The sequence below is a fragment of the Diceros bicornis genome, chromosome 1 (assembly GCF_020826845.1).
Source record: "Diceros bicornis minor isolate mBicDic1 chromosome 1, mDicBic1.mat.cur, whole genome shotgun sequence".
NCBI classification, from domain to species: Eukaryota; Metazoa; Chordata; class Mammalia; order Perissodactyla; family Rhinocerotidae; genus Diceros; species Diceros bicornis.
In genome coordinates this window covers 74,080,288-74,092,931 of record NC_080740.1, presented here as the reverse complement: position 1 = coordinate 74,092,931, position 12,644 = coordinate 74,080,288, and the positions used below count along the sequence as shown (strand labels likewise).

The 12,644-nt window shown below is 37.4% G+C and overlaps 1 long non-coding RNA gene across 8 annotated transcripts in view; it reads right to left on the bottom strand.

Annotated features, from left to right (window-relative positions):
- LOC131408319 (uncharacterized) overlaps window positions 1-12,644 on the bottom strand; it is a 268,312-nt gene that overhangs the window by 30,750 nt on the left and 224,918 nt on the right. For 7 of the 8 annotated variants that reach the window (XR_009220749.1, XR_009220750.1, XR_009220753.1 and 4 more), the window contains 3 exons: window positions 6,610-6,729; window positions 4,859-4,922; window positions 3,590-3,703 (listed from right to left, as the gene is read on the bottom strand). This is a non-coding gene — a long non-coding RNA (uncharacterized LOC131408319). The remainder of the gene's footprint in view (window positions 1-3,589; window positions 3,704-4,858; window positions 4,923-6,609; window positions 6,730-12,644) is intronic. The other variant, XR_009220748.1, reaches the window with a different exon arrangement.

The following is a 12,644-nucleotide window of genomic DNA, read 5'->3' as shown; positions in this document are numbered from 1 at the left end:
ATAAGGAAATAATCCATGTAAAGCTCATAGCTTTATGAGCTAAATGCCCAGCACATGGTGCCTGCTATAAATGGCCACTTCTACTATAAGCTTTTACCTCCAGGACTGCGCACTATAGAGGGCCTTTATCTGAGAGCTCTACAGCAATAATTGATGAAACCAAACAATTGTCATTACAACCTCAGCAGTCACTTAGCAAGAGATTGTAAACTGGCTGCTGCTAGGTCAATTCTGTCCCATAAACATGTATTCTTTTGCCCCCTCCAACAATAAATATATATATATATTTAACAGAAATTGGTTGCCAACATTTAAAAATCAGAAAAATTTATATAAAATTCAGATTTCCAGCTTCCCTTGAAAAATGGAAGATCTAATCCCACTGAGCTGGCATTCCCGTTGTCAGCCGGGAGCTGAGTAGTGGCGACCATTTCAGACGGGGCATGTTTTCTCCAATTTCCCATTATCCCCTTCAAGTCCATTTCACTCATTCACAACTTGCTGCCCTCATGGACATTTGTGTTTGAAACCCCTGGACTGATATTTAACCTAGAAAGACAGGGTCCCTGGAAACCCTGCCAGGACCCAAGGAAGACAAATGCCAGACACGACAAGCCCTTTGTTTTTCAGTGAGACAGCTGAAGAGCCACCCTTGAGGCCTGGGGACCTTAGTGTCCTGTGACGGAGAGCTAAATGAATCCTGCTGAGGTGAGAGTGTGTGGTTCCAGCGAGTCTGGCTATTACCAACCTGAGGCTGAGGTCACCCCAGCTGCTACCGGCGCCTGCAACTCTGTTTATTTCATTCTGGTTCATACCAGAGATTTATTTTTATGAACAGTGAACATTTTTTGTAACATTCCCTCATTTAACCTTCATTATCAAAGTCTCTACCCAAAGCCCATATAAGCACCATTATTGCCCATATAACATTTTCCAACATAAACCATTTAAGGCATTTTTTTTCCTTTTTTATTTATTTCTCTTCCATTACATTTCATTTGAAATGTGCATGGGGGAGAATGTGTCTTGTTTTTATGTGGTCTCATACAGACCATAAGCCCTAATGTCGAGGGCTGCCTATTTTGGAGGTTAATAAGCAATGGTGACATTCATCATATGGAACAAACAACCAGGATATGTTGGCCTCTTAAAAAGAGTACTAGAAAGGAGTTTTGTGTGACTAGGAAATTGAAAGGAAAATCACCTAGCTTCTTTGTCTCTTCTGAAAAGAGACAAGAAAAGAAGAAACATGATGGCTCCAAAAAAGGTAGCCAGGAAAATTGAAGCACAGTGTTGTAATATTACTCCTCAAATCACCTATTAATATGTAAATTCTCCATGGACAGTAACAGGATGTATACCCTTGAGTCTCCAGTACCTGGCCAGAGTCTAGTGCAAAGTGGGTAATTTAACAAAAGTTTGTACTTGAATCTAAGAAACTCAATTCAATTGACTTAAGCAAAAATGTTAATATATTGAATTACATAATTGAAAAGTTCACGATCTTTAGGTATATCTGTACACAGGAACTAAAACAATGTCTTTAGGACTCAGTCAGTCTCACTCTCTCTCTCTCTCTCTTTCTCTCATTCTGCCTTTCCCTCTAATGGTTTTACTTTAAGCAAGCTCTCTTCTGATGGTAGTCAGCTGTTCATCGGGAAGCTCTAGGCTTATATTCCTATAAGCTCAGTAACTCTAGTAAGAAGGAAAGGGAGAAGAAGGAAGGAAGGAAGGAAGGAAGGAAGGAAGGAAGGAAGGAAAGAAGGAAGGAAAAAAGGAAGGAAGGAAAGAAGGCAGGCAAAATGAAAAGAAGGAAAGGGAAAGAACAAGCTTCTCTTTTCCAGCAGTTCCATCAGTTTGGATCTCTGAATAAATCACTATGGTCAGAGGTAAGAACTACATGGATTGGAAGGCCAACCCTACCAACAGGGACTGAGATTGGCCAAGGTGGAATGCATGCTGGGTGGGCATAAGCAGAAGAGGTATATCACAGAGGGCATGGATGATGCTGTTGTAGGAAGAGAACCGCAGGAGTCAGGAGCTCTGGGTACTTCCTTCCAGCTCTGGAGTAACCAGAAAGGATGTCTTGCAAATTCAATTTAATTCATTTCCATAAACATGTACTGCATCTTACTACATGCTAGAATTGTGCTAAGGCCTGAGAAAGCAAAGTTGCAAAGTTATTGACAATGATCAACAAATCTACCAACCGGTAGGGGCCACAGCTATAAAAACAAATTGTTAGGAAACCTTGTGTTAGAAAAAATTAGTAGAAGTATGTGCAAGGTGCAGAGGTATCTCTGAATTCCCTCAGAAACAGAACTTGAGATTAGGATTTGAGTGCAAGTGACAGATATTTGGAAGGCAATCTAGGAATCCCGAGTAGAGTAATAGGGAAGTGAGTCAGGGAAGGGAAGGATGCCAGTACAGGGGGGACTATTATACTATAATAACATACATAATTATGACCTATAATAAATAATATATGTATTATAGTTACCACTGATAATATACAACATATTATATATAATATTTATATATAATTACCACCCATAATAAACAATATATTATAGTTATCACCTATATCATTATATAATAATATATATTGTATATTATAAGTGGTAACTATCCAAGTTACCATTTTGAGCAAGTAGAACTTAATCTGCTGGGAACTCTGGGAGCCAGTGTAGAACATATGCCTCAGAATTATTTGACAGGCGAAGGTGGGGTTGACGGTGAGAAAACTGGGGTACTGGGCAGTAATTCCCCAGGCATTTCTGGCCTGCCATATGTGTGGACAGAGCAGGCCACAAAGGCCAGGGAAAGTCCTCAGACAAAGAGATGCAGATGCCAGGTTGGCAGTCAGGCCAACAGCACTGAAATGGTAGGGCCTGGGGGCTATGGGCAGGGCAGGGACAGTATCTGATCTTCAGGTAGAAATCATTTTGCTGCTCTTTTCTAAAATAAGGAAATTGGACCAGAAAATCTCTGAAGGACTAACCAACTCTAATATCCTAAGATGCAAGATTTAGTCTAATAAATTTATACTTTATACTTCCATGTTGGCGTGTCTCGGGCTGGCTTTAAAACAATCTAAAAATGCCTGGGAAACGGGTGGGCGGTGGGAGGTGGAGGCAGCTGGGAGAGTGATAAGGTTAACGATTTTGTGGTCAAAAAGTCCAGGACTTCACATGAAAATGCATCCATTAAAACAGCCTAACTTGCTTAGCAGGGTCTGCTTACATTTAACCCCATGATCTCAGCCCCTGCACTTTCATGGTAGGATCACAGACTGTGGGCCTACTCATCATAAGAGGACCCTCAAAGCTGTGGTTTCGTAGAGAAGACAACTGAGGTCGTGGTGTGGTCATGAGCTCCTGGATCCTCAGACTCCAGACCAAGCGCTCTCCCCTCTGCATGCCAAGAGACAGGAACCAAGAGTGGATGTAGCAAACCAGACTTTATAGAGGAAACTGATTTTTTTCTGTATCTAGGGGCTTAGTCCTATACCACCTTCACACTTTCAAAGCTAGCTCTTAATCCAGGGAGGTTGGTTATATCTGCTTATATTATTTTTAGCATCTCTTACCTTTGGAAGTGTTTTAGTGGCTGTCATGTAGACTGACTCCCAAAACATTTTTGCAACAGGTCCATGGCTCTGTGGCTCCTCATTCCAACAAAACCTTTTTTCCCAGGAAACTGCCTGTAAAACCAAAACCCCTGTGAGCCCACACTGGGCTCTGTGCCTGAGTGTGTGAGTTTCCAGGGACAGGTTTATCTTCTTCTAATTTCTTGAGATGTGTTCTGGTAAATTAGATCTCTTCTCTATTTTTTCCCCTTTTTTCTTTTTCCATTCCATAGAACACCACTATTGTTGCTTCTAAACGAAGCTTAAGAATTGCATTTGATTGCAAAGGATGGAGCATTTAAAGTGGTAAGTCTGAGGATGGAAAAAATGAAAATCGTATAATCCAATAATGAACCACGACAATGGAGGGGAAACTCTTCCCGAAGCACTGTTGATAATGCATCTCCAGATGCCTGTGTGCTCAACCCATTAGAAAGAACCACATTTCTCTCTTGGTCAAGCACAGGATCAAACTCCTTGTACTAAAGTCCTCGGTCTGCACACAATACTGGATGGCTTGCTGTTGTTTTCCTCCCTCCACTCGGGTAATTTTCCTAGACAAGGACTTAATTTAGCAGACTTGGGGAGTGATTTGAGCATTGGTGAGCATTGTATGTTTTATTGGAAACGGTGAAAGGACACCCTTTTCACGGACAAATTTGCCCCTGAAACAACCACTCAACTTTTATGGGCTTCTCTCAAGTCCTAGCACTTACTTCTGTGAGCAGAATTGCCTCTGGAAAGAGAATAGTTATCAGTGTGACTCAGTGGCTGAGAGAAATTGAAATGGAAATGATGTTTCTTGAATTAGCGTTTAAAATTGGTTGATAATAATAAAAGCAAATTTTTGAGAGGTTGTTATATATTAGCATGGGTCCGAGTGCTTTACATGTATTAATTCATTCAAATCTAAAAAAAACAAAAAAAATAGGGAAATGCTAGTAGTATCCTTATTTTACAGATTAGGAAATTGATCATAACTTCCTCTTTTCTTATATTCCACAAAAGTAATGCTAAAAACAACAACTCTAACTATTACTTCCGTTACTATTGCTACTATGGTGAACATTAAAAATTCACTAATTTACTTGTTAATTTAACTAGTTACTAAGCATTATTGAATACCCAAAGGTTAAAATAGTGCTAGATATTGACATTATTGGTAAAAATAAGAGAAACAAGAAATTACATTCAGATATATACAAATAGTGTAAGAGCATAAGACAATACCTTGGGAACAACTGTATGCAGTGAGCTTCCTTAAACACAATACAATTGCTGCTTAATGGTATATCTAGAAGGAAAAACAGAGAAAATAAAAACTGCGACATTCTTAACTAAATTCTTACCCAATCTTGACAGGTATTTAAGACTAAAATGTATCAACAAAACTCTTAAAGAGCCTCAGAATAAAAGTTGTTCACATGTATCAAGCATCTTTGTTAATAAAGGTTCACAAGAAAGAGATGCCTTTTTTTAAAAGAAGCAGTAATAAAAATGAAACTTTGCTTTTTTTCTTTGCTTCCTTTTAATTAGGAACAAGTACTAATTTGGGGATATTTTATGCTCATATTGCAAATACAGTATATAAAATAAACATGCACACATACAATCATTTTCTAGAACTTAAAGACACAGTGGTGCTTCCCTGATTCATGTTTTAGATACTGTTATGCCATTATTTCAACTATATAAAATACAAAAATTTCTTCATGTAAAAGGCATAATTTCCTTTATATGTAAAGAGTTTTTACAAACCAATAAGAATTAGGTTAATAAACAACACAAGAAGAATAACAATAAAACAAACTAATGTAAATAATACTAACACATAACCCAACAGAAAATGTGCAGAGGACATGAACAAAAAGTTCACAATAAAATAAATACTTTGGCTTATAAGTATAGGACAAAATGCTCAACTTCAGTTAAAACAAGCAATAAGACAGCATTTTGGCCTATCAGATAAAATCTGAAAGACACTAGCATGGAACATATATTTTATTGGCCCCTAGATCATAATAAACATTGTAGGTAGCTCAAATATTGGGCTCAATGCTCTTCACAAAGAGCACAATTGTTTTTACCCTTTATTCTTCTTTTATCCCCAAGCTGTGATTTTTCTCACTTTGGCGTCTTCATATTTTCCCTCCAGCAACAGTTTTGGCTATGTCTGTACGGAATTCCTAACCCGAATAGTTGACTCAAAATATTTTGGAGATCATGTATGTAGAATCAGAGAAGAAAAGTCCCATGTATCTGAATCCCTATGTAGAGAAAGGTACAGCCAGCTGTCTCATGAGGGTACTTATCATTAAGCACTTAGATTAAGTGCAGTATTTCCATAGTTATCAACATTCTTTGAAAGGAGCTGCCCAGATGAGATTGGCCAAGCTATCTTCTGCTTCTAAACATCAGTCAACAGGAGAACAAAAAGAGAAGGGGAAGGCCATTTAAATGAGTTTGATTATCAATTTGGATAAATTTTGAATTTTTAATTTTGAAAAATATGTGGGTTATCCTATCCATGAAATTTTTATTAATATTATATTTTTAACTTGAATGTAAAATTTTAAATATAAAATAATAATGCTCTTCAATGATCCTTTACATAACTTATCACATTTAATTCTCATTATAACCCTATTACATACTGCTATTATTCCCAATGTACAGATGAAGAAGCCAAGGTTTAGAGAGATTAAAGAATTTGTCCAAAATCACACGACTAGTAAGTGACAGAGCTTTGATTCAATCCCAGGCAGTCTTTTTCTAAAATCTGGATTCTTGAACACTCTATGATTCCATCTATCAACTTGTGCTGTGTCCAGAAAATAATTTTGTTTGCCGTATGCTGTGGATCAGGATGCATTTCCATAGAGATGAATTTCCTTTCTTAGACTCTACTGCTCCTTTGGGTAAGACTGGAATTCAGTGATGTTTAGAGAGGGCAAAGGGCATCTTCTCTGTGCTTTCCTCACCTCTAAGTTCTCCCAGTGGACCAGTTCCAAATGCTTCTCTTGGTTAGACATGCTCCAAGATGCTCTCTTTCATCTCTGCTTCTAGAATGCTTATCAGCCCAAATCACCAAGCAAAATTCCCTGTGTAAAAAAAAAAAAAAAAAAGACTAGACCAAGTCCAGTGGTACCATTCAGAGGTTGGGCCAAGACCACAGGGAATGAGCCGAAAGTCTGCCATGTGCCATGGCCTCTTCATAGATACTTTCTACATGGCCTAAGAATATACAATAAAACCAACGGGCAAAAATTTCAGAGAGATAGATTCCAGCTCCATCTGGACTGAGCTTATTAATAATTTGAGTTGCCTCAGGAAGAAATGAGATCCCCTGTCACTAGAGGTACACAAGCAGAGGATGAATAACTACTTGGCAGAAAAGTAAAGGGGTTTTAAAACTCAAGTGAAGAGTTACACTAGTTCAGAAGTTTTCAACTTTGCTTTCTGATATATTGATGTGGCCACAATCACTCATGTTGCACATCACAGGTAATTTATTACTATCAATATAGAACAATATTTGTGATTGATTTTTTAAATATAAAAATTAAAGTGGCTCTGTATCAGTTTCTTGATTACAAGTAATAGAAACTATTGGACAGATATAAAATAGCTAAGAGAATTGAAAGAAAAGAATTGTACATACCCATGAGCCAAATTACCTTTGTAGTGAGTAAACTTGACTGACTTACATCAATGGGAGATTCTTATCCTTGTCTACATTATTCTTCCTTTTGTTGTGACAGAATGAAAGTTGAGAACCATTGTATGCTTGGTCTTTAAGATTTCCTCCAAGCCTGAGACACTATGATTCTATGATTCTAAAGGACAGGGGAACAACAGCACAGAGCAGAGCTGTTCCAGTCTCAGATCCAAATTGAGTTGTTCGAGGGCACAATTAACTGGTCATGTTGCTAAGGCTGAACCTTGGCAACTTATGGCACTAGCATGGTAGGCTGGCACCTTTGGTTCCCTCTGAGGGTGTTGCAAGGGATAAAACAATGGAATTACTTCACTTCTAGAAGTCAGGTCACCTGAGACTCAAGCAGAGAAATTCAGAGAGAGAGAGAGAGAGAGAGAGAGAGAGAGAGTATTTCCCTAGCACTGGTAGATGGGGTTGGACTAAGGACCTACCTGAGGAAATTATCTTAACCAAGCACGAAGTATGTGTATATGTGTGTAGGGGGAAGCGGTAGGGAGATCCAGATAAACTTCAAAAAATGAAGTGCCTAGCAGTGAGCCAGGGTCCTGGGCTCATGGGCACATGAAATTACTATTGCACCTGGGGCCTGGGGCACAGGTACATTACTGCAGCAGCAGCAGCATTGTCTGAAGTGTAGGCATGTGCAGATCACCCATGGAACTGAGGTCTGGGTCTCCGGGGCTCACTGCAGTGACTTGAGGTGGGGAACAGGATGCAGCAATGGTATGGGCCCAGGGATGACAGGGTGTACCACTAGCCTGGGCCCAGGGGATGTGTCACAGCAGCATAACTCCTGGGGATAGAGGGTCAAAGTCCCAACTCACGCCACTTCGGGCAGGGCGCAGAGCAGCAGCAGCACAGCCCTGGTGATGGCAGGTCATATCTGTAACTCAAGGCCCATGGGGCAGGGTAGAGAGCACCAGCTGCAACGGCCCCAGTGATGGAGTATCAAAGACATGACTTAGGACCCGGGAGGCAGGGTGCAGTGCAGTGGCAGCTCCAATCTCATAGATGGCAAGGCACTGTGGTATCCCAATCAGGGAGAGCAGGGCACAGCAGCAACTTGGGCCCCTGTGGGTAGGTCTAAGTGCCTCAACAGCTCCAGCCTCAGGGAGGAGATGTAGCGGCAGCTACTGGGGAGCTCCACTTGTTGAGTTCAGCATCAGTGGAAACTGCAGGGGTCCTCAGTAGCAAGGGCTGCAGAGGTCCACAAAGGTGACAAGCATTTCTGTGGTCCTCGTGTTCTCCCTTTCCAAGGGATGAAATCCTTCTGCAGGGATCCCTCTTGGCACCGAGCTGCTCCAGACTAGGGTTTGGGGTGATGCAGGTAAAACGCTTTCTACACTCCTCTATGCTGCCATCCTCAGTTTTCATACACCCCAGGGTTTCTGATGCTTCCTCACTGTAGTCCAGAGCTCTCCCAGAGCTATTTTTGTCAGTTCATAGTTATCTGTTGTTTTAGTTGTTTTCATAGGAGAGACAAGTGTTTGAACCTCCTAGTCTACCATCTGGCAGATATCTCAGCTTGTGAAATTTCAAATATATACAATTTTTGACTGTCAATTATACCTTAATAAAGCTGAAAGAAAAAATATGTTCTTTAGGCAGAAAAAGTATATCAGACTGAAACTTGGAACTACACAAAGAAGCAATGAATGCTGGAATTGGAATAAATGAAGGTAAAATCGAATTCATTTTTTCTTACTTTTAATTGGTCTAAAAGATAACTAATTAAAGCAAAAATGGTAGCAATACATTGTGCATTTATATTATATGTAAAACTAAAAGCACAAATGATGGGAGGGAGAAATATTGGGAATGTATTGTTATAAGGTCCATCCACTACAATTATTTTAAGAGAAGGTATTACAAATAAGTAACAGAGGAGATAAAATAAAATCATTAAAAGATGCTTAATTAACAACAGAAAAGGCAGTAAAAAGGAGGGTGGAAACAAAGAACTGAAGGAAAGAATAGAAAACAACTAGCAAGATGATAGATTTTAACCCAGTCATATATATAATAACATTCAATGTGCATAGTCTAAAGAGAACAATTAAAAGACACATATTGCCATCCTGGATAAAAAAGCAAGACCCAACTCATTCTTTCTACAAGAAATCCTCTTTAAATATAAAGGCATAGATGGGTTAAAAGTAAAGAATGGAGAAAGATACACCATACAAACACTACAGAAAAGAAGCTGGAGTAGCTAGATTAATATCAGACAAAGTAGAATGTAGAACAAGAAAGATTATCAAGGATAAAAAGGGGACAATATGTAATGATAACAACATCCAGTTTCTAAGAAGACATAACAATCCTAACTTCAAATTGAATTGAAGAGCTTCAAAGTACATAAGGCAAAAACCAGCAAGAAGAAACAAGACAACCAAAAGAAGAAATAGACAAATCCAAAATTATAGTCAGAGACCTCAACACTCCTCTCTCAGTAATTGACAGAACAAGCAGACAAAAATCAGTAAGGGTATATGTGACCTGAACAACACTATTGACCAACTAGACTTAATTGACATTTATATAGAATACTCCACCCAAAAGGAGGAGAATGCACTTTCTTTTCAGGTGCATCCAGAACATTCACTAACACAGATCATATAAGGAACCATAAAAGAAACCTCAACAAATTTAAAAATAGAAATCATATTATTTGTGTTCTCAGATTATAACAGAATTTAAAATAAAAATCATTAACAAAAAGATGTCTGGAAAATACCCAAATTTTTAGAAATTAAACAATACACTTCTAAATAACCCATGGATTAAAGTGGAAATCTCAAAGAAACTTTTAAAGTATTTTGAACTGTATCAAAATACAAAAAAAAAAAAAAAAAAAATCAAAATTTGTGAGATGCAGCTAAGGCAATGCTTAAAGGTCAATTAATAGCATTTAATGCTTATATAAGAAAAAAAGATCTCAAATCACTAATCTAAGTCTCCATCTTAAGAAACTAGAAAAAGAGGAGCAAACTGAAATCAAAGTAAAGCAAAAGAAGGAAATATATAAAGAGCAAAAATCAATGAAATTGAAAACAGTAAGACAATAGAGGAAATCAACATAACTACAAGCTAGTTCTTTGAAAAGATTAAAAAAAATTCATAAATCTCTAGATATACTAACCAAAAGAAAACACAAATTATCAATATCAGGAACAAAAGAGGAGGTATCACAGTATAACCTACAGACATTTTAAAAATAAAAGAGAATACTACAAACAACTCATATCCATAAATTTCAAATGCATCAATCCCTTGAAAGACATAAATTATCAAAACTCACCCAGGAAGAAACATACAACCTGAAAATCTATTAAAGAAATCGAATTCATAGTTTAAAACTTTCCAAAAAGAAAAAAGAAAACTATTGGCCCAGATCATTGCACTGGCAATTTTTATCAAAATAAAGGAAGAAATAATATAAAATATTAACTGATTGGAAAAAGAGAATATTGTTTTGATATCTGTTGTCTCCAATTTAATCTGTAGATTCATTGCAATCCCTATCAAAATCCAAGCAGATTGTTTTTAGAAATATCTAAAAAAAGATAATAGCTTATTCTAAAATTCTAAAATGTGTGTAAGAAGTAAACGAACTAGAACAGACAAAATATTTTTGAAAAAGAAGACTAAAGTTGGAGGACTCATATTACCCATTTTTGAGACATAAGGCTACTGTAAACCAAGATTATATAGTGTTGGTGAAATGATAGAAACATAGATCAATGAATAGAATAGAGAGCCCAGAAATAAATTCACACGTGTAAAGTTGGTAACTTTTGACAAAGGTGCAAAGGCAATTAAATGGAGTAAGGATAGTTTTTTCAACAAACGGACCAAATAATTGGATGTCCAAATGCAAAAAGTGAACTTTGATCTATAGTCCACACCTTATACAAAAATTACTCAAAATGGCTCATGCACCTAAATCTAAAAATGTAAAACTATAAAACTTCTATAGAAAACATAGAAGATAATATATGTGACCTTGGGTTAGGCAAAAGTCTTTAGATACAGTAACAAAAGCATGATCCATAAAAGAAAAATAAGTTGGACTTTATTAAAATTTAAAACTTTTGCTATGTGAAAGAAACCATCTAGAGACTAAAAAGACGAGCCACAGACGAGGTTTGACTGCAAATCACATTTCTGACAGAGGACTTGTACCCAGAATATGTAAAGAACTCTCAAAACTCAACAGTAAAAAACAACCAACCTAATTTAAAATATTTGCAATAGATATGATCAGACACTTCAACAAAGGAGATATATAGATGGTAAATAAGTCCAACATTACTAATCATTAGGGAAGTGCAAATTAAAACAACAATGGGATATCACTATATGCCTATTAGAATGGCTAAAACAAACAAACAGACAACAACAATGACAAACACAATACTAAGTTCAGGCAATGATGTGGAGCAACTAGAACTCTCACATATTGCTGGTGGGAATGTAAAATGGGAAAGTCACTTTGGAAGGTTTGGAGTTTAATCTTATAAAGTTAAACACAAAACTATCATTCTTTATGTAAATGTGAAAAAAATAAACCAAGATGTAGAAGGAAACACAGAACACAGCCTGTGGCAAATAAGTTTAACTGAATTACAAATACATCACATAACCACACTGAAGGGGATGGAGAAGAATGTGGCTGGCCTAAATAACTTTGGAAAACAAGTTTTTGAGAGGATACTATTAGGCTAAAGACAGAACTACACAAAAATACTACACTCTGGCTGATAAATTTGTTTAGCACAGGAGCATGGGTTAGGAATTCTGAAACTACTATATTTGTGTATAAGGTTAACAAATAAGTATATATGTTGTGTACATAATGAGAGTCAAGTTTCTACTGTCAGAGAAAGTAGTTAAAAATAAGGAAAGAGGGAAGACTAGAATGAACCCTGTGGTGCTGTACTGAAGTCAGAGGTATCAACATAGACTAGACAGATGATAGATAGGGAGGGAGATGATAGATAGATAGATAGATAGATAGATAGATAGATAGATAGATAGATAAGTAGATAGACAGATAGATAGATAGATAGGCAGACAGACAAATACAGATGTGCATGTATGCAGGAGTTAGTATACACACATATATTTTCTAGTTCTATCCACTGAGAAGATGTAGAAACAGTGAGACTTCGGTAGCAATAATCACACCTAATACCCAGACTTTGGTTTCTTAATTACATTCTCCAATAAAAGGAACCAGGCTTCTTGGAGAACTGGTTGATTCCAGGCTGGGGCAGAGAAATATGCACCATGAGC